This window comes from Zerene cesonia, chromosome 17 (assembly GCF_012273895.1).
Source record: "Zerene cesonia ecotype Mississippi chromosome 17, Zerene_cesonia_1.1, whole genome shotgun sequence".
In the NCBI taxonomy this organism is placed as follows: Eukaryota; Metazoa; Arthropoda; class Insecta; order Lepidoptera; family Pieridae; genus Zerene; species Zerene cesonia.
The window spans coordinates 6,693,924-6,704,575 of NC_052118.1; positions in this window are offsets into that span (position 1 = coordinate 6,693,924).

Here is a 10,652-nt window from a genome sequence, read left to right on the forward strand (position 1 = left end):
ATAATATAATATTTCTCAAGATCTCCACTTGCGTAAAGCTAACTATATCAGCAACTTAACGACGAGGAAAAATAAAAGCGGGGAGGGAAAGTTTTACTCTCCTTAAAATATGTAGAGAAAGTGAAAAGTAAGAGGGTGTGGGGGCAGCGGTCAGTGGAGGGATGATGGATCACCACCGAGCCAAGTCCTCCATTCTTTTTGCAATTACTACTAAGAATAACTGCCTGCTTGACAAGTTGAGAATGTGTGGAATTTTGGAAATTATAATAATATTTAACATTAGCTAAAACAAGTAATTAGATGGTGATTTTAGAATTAGAGGCACATGTTCCTGGCAGTCTATATACTCCCTTGGAAGCGGGGGTTGTATGCAATAGGTACTTCTAAAATTTGTACTCTACTCATTTGTCTCCTGCCTTAGTTAGTATACTATTTATATAATATGCACTTTGAGATTTAGGTATTTGTTATTGTACAAAATTGTACAAAAACACAATTATGGAAATCATTTTATTAAGTATCCTTGGATAAAATGTGTTTGTGTCTTCCTTGAAGGTCTTTGTGCATTTTGGTTGAAGTGCTGTTACGGTTACGTAAATTGCGCATTATTTTTCTACGAATTTGAATATTGGCATAAACTCTTTGTGAGACATTAAAAAAATGATGAAGGACACAATGAGAATTGAAAACAGCATAAATATTTCAATGTTATTGCAAATTTTGTTCCTGGACACGCTTTTGGGAATTCTAAAAAAATAAATGACCGGACTATAAACCATGGACCCAATTTTTTTGAGGATCCTTTGTTAAAATAATTGTTAATTATAAAGTAGCATTTGTAAACTTATTGGGTACGTAGTTGTGACGTTGTTAATGTAAAATTGAAAATTAAATTTAAATATAGCTAGGTAAATTTAAAGATAGATAGTTACCTTCATACGATGTTACAAGTCATATGATCGATTTTAGTTACTTTCGATGAGAGAAACATGTTTTCTATTAGTAGAGTTTACGGATTACAAAATATTTCTTAGTTAGGATTACCATAAACGAAAAAAAATTCCTGTAACAAAAAGGCTATTACTTCAACATTTTCAATTTAAAATTTTGTCTTATTTATTTGCCTAAAACATAATTTTATGATGTGTTAATGTGAACGTTTCTCGAAAACATTTAGCTTATTAAAAAAATATCTAGCTTGGCTTAAATATATTTACTTAGATATATTCTATAAAAGAACAATCTTTCTTTAATTAAGAAAGGGGTAAGCTTTAATATATACAGGATATAATGAAAACGGATTATTTTGAGACTAGATATTTTCGATATAAATTGAAACGTGCTGCTTTTCTTGGCGTAATTGTCTTTTTAATAGAACTATTTTTGAAATATTATGTAGCTGTAGGCATTTGGTGTGAGATAGGCTGATCAATCATGGAGCCTACCCTTTCTAACCCGCCCCGTGTCGGCAAAACAAACGGTTGCTAGGCAACCCGTAGGCGGGGGCACCCACATGAGATCTACCGCATCCGAATCTCACATATGTCCGACACACGAGCTATCTCAAACTATACACGCTGATATAATAATTATTTCATTTCGTACCCCAAGAAACTCGACATACTTTTATATTAATTCTTTTGTAGATAATTATTTATTCCATGCTACCACAAATAATATACATTATTCTTCTTAAACAATAACATATTTTGCTGTTATTATTTCTACATTTCTGTAACATTATATGTTATCAAAAAAAAGATCGAAATAGTAGTGGACTATTCAAGAGTCTAGACGCTCTATCTAAAGAAATTCGTTACTTCGTGTTTATTTAACACAAACTACGGTATTTACTATAAAGCTTCAGAACGTATCTGTGTAGCTAATTTAAAATCAGAATTTTTTAATTTCCGATACAATACTACGATGTTAAAAAAATTAAAAATTAACGTAGGTAAATTATTTTTTTCCCTAATAAAGTAGCAATTACCAATAAATTGCATTAATTAAAATAGATTTCAACTAAAATGTTAATACCACCTTAAACTTCATTAAAAATAATTGCCGTAATTAGAACAACAGGCACCAAAGAATGGACAAAATAATAAATTTAAGTTTATCACTAGTTAAATACATTACAATGTTCGAAAAGTAATAGAAAAGTAACAAGCTGTAATTATGAGTGGCCTAATTGCTCCAATTGACATCCTTTCGTCTACAAAAACTATTTCCTTAATAGAATTTAATGATAGGGTTACGTGGAAACAAAAAAATTTACTTGCCACTGTTGCCTTGACGCTTATATCATAAAAGAGTATGAAAAGGGATATTGTGCTTTTTACGTAATTAATCTGAATAGAATAAAATGATACGGCACCTATATATTATGTACTTACAATAAGTGTGGAAGTGTGATGAAAAGATATAGAAAGTATAGTAAGTATATTGTATTGAAAGTATAGTACGTATATAGAAAGAATATTGTTTACAATAAGTATTTTATTATTAATATTACTATTAAAGGTTAGGTATTTTTACGAAATAAATTACAATTCAATAATTATTTAATTACCTTATCAACTTTAGACGGTAGAAAGAATTGATGGTTAATTTGTAGATTGAAAAAGGTTTTTATAATTTATGTGAATAGTTTTTATATTTCTAGGGTAATTACCAATCGGTTAATTATTTTTTTTTTAAATCTATAAAATTTTCTTAAATCCGTTAAAATTTATTTTATCGCTCTATTAGGTACAAATTTTTCACTACCCGACTAAAGATAAAACTTTAAAAAATATAATATGAAATTGTAATTAATCATACGAAATTCAATTAAGGTCGTGTAGGTATTATGCCTAAATGAGCTAACTTGAAAGAATGTAATAAGGCATATTTCCATGCATATCTGATCAAGGAATTCCAGACAGCGGGCAGGCGTGCCGTCCCAAATTACTCCTATTATTTTATAATCCCTCCTAGTAACGTTTTGAATATTAATGACATTCCACAGCTTTTTCCTCTATACGATCCGTTTTATAAAAGAAATTTCCGCCACTGTCACAAATTTCTTTAACATAATTATAATAAACTTGCATTTTAATAAGATCATACAGCTAATAACGACGCTTTTTATATTTTATATTAATTTACTTTTAATATTCGGGTCTAAATTCTGAAACTAGATCAATTATATTATAACTGCATTAGTTACGCAAGAAAATAATTTCTAACGAAATTTAGTCCGAAAACTTAAAATGATTAACGATTGTCTTATATTATGCCCTAAGGGATTGAACAAACTGATTAAATTAAAACATTCACCTCTCCAGCGCCTAATGAAATCGTTAAAAAATAACCCCACGAGTAAGGTGGATTGTAGTTTTTTATTGATACGCATAAAAAACCGACACACGCGCCTTTGAAATCCGATTAAAAAAGGGGTAAGTCTCGTGTCTGGAGAAAAAACTGTTGGGTATCGTATAACCCTAATTCCATAAGATATTGATAGAGCTATTTGAACGCCTTTAAGGCTCAAAACGGCCGATTGTTTCGATATCTACTAATTGGATCATACGGTAATCGATAACCTTTTTGTTGCAATGTGTTTTCACATCTGCCACTTATGATGTTATAAAACAGTGTCCAAGATTATGTAAATGTTATTTATAAATTTAAGTTTCTTCATAACATTTTTTTGGTTGAGCTGATATAAATATCAAATGCGCAAAGAGTCTAAGGTGATCATGTAGGTACTAATATTCATAAAACAGTAACACTAAAGTACTTCTCACAAAAAAAAGTTGAAGTCCGAGGTCCTAACATTGGGCCATCACTGTACGCCGCATAATCTAATTTTATTACACTCTTCCATAAAATTTACTCAGATTAAGGGTTCTTTTAAGGTTATCTGTTAGGTATTGTAAAAAATATATCGAGTTGAGCAGAAAACATATGGTCTCTGATGTTATATAAAAAAAAACAAAATTTACTTATCAAATATATTGTCAATGTCGCATTGAAAGAAATATAGTATTTGTTTCATATAATCTACAACAGGTGACGGCTCAAAAAACACCGTGTCCACAGAGGGCTGTTGGTGTTTCAACTGTCACGGCAGTCAGATATTTTTTCTTTAAAAATAACAAATATTAATAATAAGTAATACAACTATACCATACCTCAAGTCACGCATTCATGGACAAAAAATTAACTAAAAAAATGATACAAAAAGGGAAAGGGTTGAATTATACCTACCTGACTCACAGTGTAAATGTTATTTTTGCTCAGCTTATTTTGTAAGCCAAAATATAGCTTATGTCGCTTTACATTAGGTACTTAATGTAACGCGGAGAGCTAGCGCAATTCACGAGGCTCTATCATTATTGATGTTAATATGTGAATAAATGACGCGTCCGGAGCACAAGTGCATTGATGAAAAAATTACAATAGAAGGGTTGGGGAAATATTTCAAAGGAATTGTATCCGTGTAAACATCGTGTAATTACTATCATACAGGTAAAACGATTACTGTTAGCAAGACCCGTGAATTCATGTGGTTATATGACTTATAATTTATCGATTTATAATTAAATATATTATTTAGATATAGAAATTAATTAACAGGAGGTAAATTACAAATTTGTTCAAATATTATCTATTATTGAAAACTAATTACATTTTAAAAACTCTTTTATGTCAAAGCTCTATTGCAAATTACTGAACTGGGTAAGGACATCTTACCATTTGTATTTATTGTGTTTTAAAATGAAATGTATTAGAAAAAACAATGTTTAGAAAATCCTTGTTAAAAATTATGCATATCAAAGTGCAGGCACGTTATGTATGTACAATAAAAAAAATAAAACGTTTCCATGTGCAAAATTGTGAGTTGTTGCTGCGACAGTAGGTAGGTTTCTGGGAGTAAATCATAAATTATTTGTCACTCGATAAAAAACGCTCATAAAAAATGTTACTAACAATCAATTCATACCCTTTTATTGCGGCCGATTGTAAAATAGATAAAGGGATGAATGCCTTTACTGTCCGCGGAACTAATTTATAAATGATTGAGATTTCATTTTTTCCATTTTAGGGGAAATCTCGCTCGTTTTGATCACTGGCATAGTTCGAGAAGAAAGAGGGATAGGTATGTAGATAGGATTCAATTATTACTGATTATGACAATCCCATATAAATGTTATTAAAAGTGTAATTTTGAACAAATATAGATTTTAAATAATAAAAATCTGTTTAATATTTATTAACACTAATGTTTTTTTTTATATTTTCCTTTTACAACGTAACGGGTTCGTCTCCAAGTATTAAAAGTATCTATACCTACGATTTGTAATTATAGAACTATTTCGATTATAATAAAGGATCATCTTTACACTAATTTGGAAATTTCAATTTCAAACCTTTTTTGTATAATAACGGGAATCAATCGACGCAAAGTAGTGATTACTAGTTTCAAAAGCACCCCTTTCTGACCCACTTTTTACCCGTTTGCAACAATTTTTCTCGTCCCTCTTCAAAAAGCTCCCATTGAAAGGCCGGGCGTGAACGAGTTGATGATATTACGTTTTTAGCAAAAAAAGTAAAATTTACGAACAATCTACTGTATTAACAATAAAACAGCGATGTAGAGCTCATTGTGTTAGTTTTTTGCAGGATCGCGTGCGCTTGCGCGTCGGCGGGCGTCTGGCAAACCCTTCCTGAGCGCGGATTCAACGCGGAACCCTTCCCGTTGGGCCTATATGCGAGGGTCGTCTCATATGAACGCCGTATGCTTCCAAACTGACATATCTCGCCCCGCTGTAACTGCGACATAAGCCCTTTCGTATTGCATCGTGTTTGCTACAATTCGCATGTGTGCCTCACGACAGCTGCATCTAGTTTTTGTATATATACGCTCTCATATTTTTTCATAATGGCAAGCTCAGCGCACCCTTGAAACAGTTTGCGTAATCGATGACAAAACTAAACATTCCGCCCGATGATTTCCGTATTTTTGGTAAAAACTTGGAATGAACAAAGACGTGTGTGAACAATGATTTTTAATCGATAGAATAATTATACTCTTTTAATAAATTTTCTATGATTGTAAGTTAAAATGTTTTTATTTTTCTGTATTGAACCTTCATTTTATCACTTAGTCATTCAAGTATAATCTTGTAATATCGAGACTTCTAATCACTTTCAAATACTATCTACATTCAAATATAATGACCAATATATATATTTATGATCTAAATTTTCTGCCTCTAAAGTTTTACTTTGAAAGATTATATATGTACCTGACTGACTGACTGATTACCAACCAGCAAACAATTATCTGTTAAGATAGCATATTTCATTTATTCAAGTTTTTATTTATTTATTTATTCGGATATAATTATTGTTCTCACATGATCTTTAATTTAGAAGCATAATTCAGTAAAATGTCGTCACATAAAAAATAACAGCCTAAATATTTTATTGTCTTAAAATGACTCGCTTGATACAATCTTCCAACGGTAAAAAAACTGCTTGGATATCATAATATGTGATCAATATGCAATTTTATTTTAATGTGTGAACAGGACCCATCTGATATCACGTCATCCGATCGTCGTTCCGAGAATTGTATTCTCATATCAATCGCATTGTAACTAAGGAAATAAATTGATTCTTATAAATTGTATTAGCGTAGTTTTGACACTGCTCAATCAATTTACGAATGAAAAGATCCTTAAGTAGAAAATTATTTTTAAAGATTTAAGATATTCAATCACCAAAAAATATATACGGAATGTAAATTAGAATAGTTTGAAATTTAATTTTGTAAATGACATAACAATATTTCTTAGTCTTGATCTCTTGGTCATACAGTAGCAAAAATATATTCATTTATAATTGGTGATTTAGAGGTTCAATTAAAAAAAAACTAAGCCATTAACGAAGCAATGAACGGATTAAAAGCTTAGTTCGAAAACTATAAAATTTATTTAATTTATTGAGTTCGTAGCAAGTATTAGCAGTCATAATTTACATCCCTGACATGCCAAAAATTTGTTATATGAAAAAATAAAACTTAACATGTCATATATATAATACAAACTCTAGTATATACTTACTCAAATGTTAATAAAGATAGCGCATAACATCCACGCGCAAATTATATACTCGCAACCCGTATCTAGCTTGTTTCACCCCACAAACTCTCACAATGGCCATTCTCATTGATTTATGCAAAGCAACCAGCTTGTATGCAATTGTCCACTTTTTGAAAGGGAACGCAAAGGGAGTGGCCGCAAAGGGTCGCTCTCTAGCACTTATTTGCAATTCTATTGCGGAAATTAAAGTAACATAGATGACAGAAAAACATTCATTTTTCACATTTTTGTTTGAATTTATTTCAACTACTTTATCTAATAAACAATTATGCATGCACTATTTATAAGATTTTCAACACAACAATAACTAAGTTTATTTTTTTTCCAAACAGAATTAAAATAACATTGTTATATTCGCAACTATATCAACTACTAATAATAGTGAGTAAAATACAATCAATCCAAAATATTGATGTTGATAATTTGATTGTATGAAATGTATTTAATGTCGAAATATGAATATCCAGGTATGTAATAGGTGTCACCATTCACACTATAATACTTATTATACACGGAATCGTTCGTCTTACGAAAAACCCTTTACGAAATCGTTTAATACAAGTTTTTCTTTTGTACACTTATTCGCTATTTACCTACCAATAATATGTAATCTAGATTTCATCACATAAAGAATTTTTCAGCAAAACTTTAATCATCATTAGGGTTACCAACCCAATGCTGAAAAAATTAAGTTCAACAGTTGAAATTTACAGAAATGATGTATTTTCGCCGCTATAATAACAAATAATAAATTGAGGTTAATCAACCGTTGATATTATCATAATTCAGGTGGATGACAATTTTTTTGCTGAATCCATAATTTAGCGAGTCCAACTCGCTCTTGACCGATTTCTATTAAAAACCTACACCTGAGTTCTTTAGTTTCTTTGCAAGTTACTTACTGTTACTTCGATTAAAAATGTCACTAGAGTACGTATTTATTACACCTATTATAAGGCTCATGAGTCAACCACGTGACCGTAGATTGTGTGGTTTCAGCAAGAGTATCGATTGAAAAGACACAATTAAACTTAGAGTTAGGTAACTGCGCGCGTTTGAGTCACATGCGTGTGTGTTAGTTGCTTAACCCCACAAAACTTTCATCTCCGGAGACCCTCCGCGCGGGGAGGGCCCTTCTCCCTACGAAGGGAGTAAAAAGTTGTAACTTCACCTCTTTCGCTGTCACCCTCCGATACTAGACCGTGTTTTATTTACTATATATAAGTATATTGCCAAACTAAGATAAGTCGGGCTCTTACATGTAATGGAAAATAGACTAGCTCAGTGTTTTATGATATATTGTACGTACATATATATACCTAGTGTGTATAAACGTAATAATATAAAGTTGAAGGGTTTGTTTGTTTGAACGCGTTTATCTCAGGAATTACTAGACCGATTCTCTCTCTGTAAAATTATTTAATTATTTCTTTAAATACTTAATCCCTGAGTGCTAGAGGGTATAATCTATATATGTGCTAGCAAAACCGGGGCGAAGATTTGTGAATATTTAGACTAGTATGTTCACTTCTTATGTGAAAATAACTATTGTTAACCCTACTTAAACAAGTTGCTAAACGGTCCAAAAAGAATATTCAATCGAATGTTTAAACATAAATTTACAAAGAAATCAATGAGTGTAATGTATTTTACAGACATCAATGAGTTAAAAGTGACGTGTCATGAGATGAGAACCATTCGTGACATTGAGCACAAACGTATACAAACTTTGTTTACTCAAATGGAAAAGGAAAGGATCCTACGCCTTTCATTAACTCATAGAACCCGAGGCTAGAATTGTGACAAAAAATATAAGAGTAAGAAAAAGGGTTTATACAATATCGTGCGCACAAGTCTGTCTTACGTTGACACATAGGTACTTGAGTTTGGTTAACCGCGTGCGTACTGTGGCACACACCATGCAATAAAAAATCCCTTCCTGACATAAAACTTAACGCGTGCTCATCCGACACGCAACAATTGGACGCAACTACGGGGACACACATTTTTTACAAAAAAAGTGATTTTATTTTAAAAAATACCTTTCCCCCGTAAAACAGTTTAAAAAAGCCATAATGCATCCCCGAAAGAGCGCGAGCCGGCTGAAGATTTGACGCGCTCGCGCATGTGTTTATAATTGTCCCCTCGGAATTTACAATTTTTCAAAAAAAAACAAGCAGTTCTATACGCAATGGCGATCGATAATAATGCGATCAAAAAAAGAGCGAATTGTTACATGCACGGAGCGGACAGTGAAGGAATAAAAAAGATTTTGAGTAGACGGTTCCGCACTTTTTCAACGACAGGGGTCGAACGGCTGGACGTTATGGGCCCAGTATGTATAAGTAAGCTTAACGGTTTTTGTCTGACCCCCAATTTACTACACAAGGGATACATCGTACCTTGACATCTTAGCGTGCGTGGAGTTTAATGTAAATGTGGTACAAAAATGGGAATTTAAATGTGTAGCCCTTACGGAAGACCCTTTGTATAAAACGGCCGTTAATACCGGTTCTGGAATAATTCCCTAATCATAGAAAAAATTTGCCAACCTTATTTTGAAATGTTGGATGCATACTGTCATGAGTCAAAATTATTTATATCTCAATATAAAAAATGAAAGTAGGCTATAAGTGAATAAACAGAGGTAGTAGTGTAGAGCAGATGATTTTTTTTTAATAAATTTTAATTTATTTGAATTCGAAAATTATGTGTACAACACAGATTTTTAAGCTAAACGTATTGGAAATCCGCCTCGCGATTAATCACTATTAACGAAAAAACAAGCAATTAACTTCTCAAAATATAAATCATGGGAAGAAAAAACATATTTAAATATATTTTATTGAATTGTTAGTTACCTGACTACCTATTGTTAAAATTAATAATTAAAAAATTATTCTCAATCGAGTTTAGGTCTAGTTTAAGCTCATAGGAGATATATATCATTTAGGTATTCCTAAAATACTTTTTCGTCATATTAATTCTTTGATATATATATATTATCGATTTATGTACAAATAAAAATGTTGCGTCGCACAGGAAATTAACATGATCCGAGTTTTCCTCTGGGTACAGGGCTGAGATATCGGCAATAAATAAAATTGCCAAAAAGCAACGGCGGGCGACCAGTGGGCGGAAACGGAGTAAAAAACCACCAAGAATAGTGACTATTGACCCCTCGCCAAATACTGCTGTGTTTTCTTTAGTATCGATAAATTATTATTCCATTAATGACAAAGATGTTAGTATATAGTAGTAGATGATAATACCACATTATAAAAATACAGGGTCACATTAAAAGAATTTAATATATAGCACTTAGAAATCGGATAAAAATTTTGCTATAAATTAAGAACCTTCTGTCGTTTTCAAGAATTTTGGTTACATTTTTTTTTTTTGAGAAATTTGGATGAATATCTTCTTAAAAATTACATTTGAACAGTCAAAACTCATGTCCTACGACTTATATAATACATATTATCTACTGAATTGTGA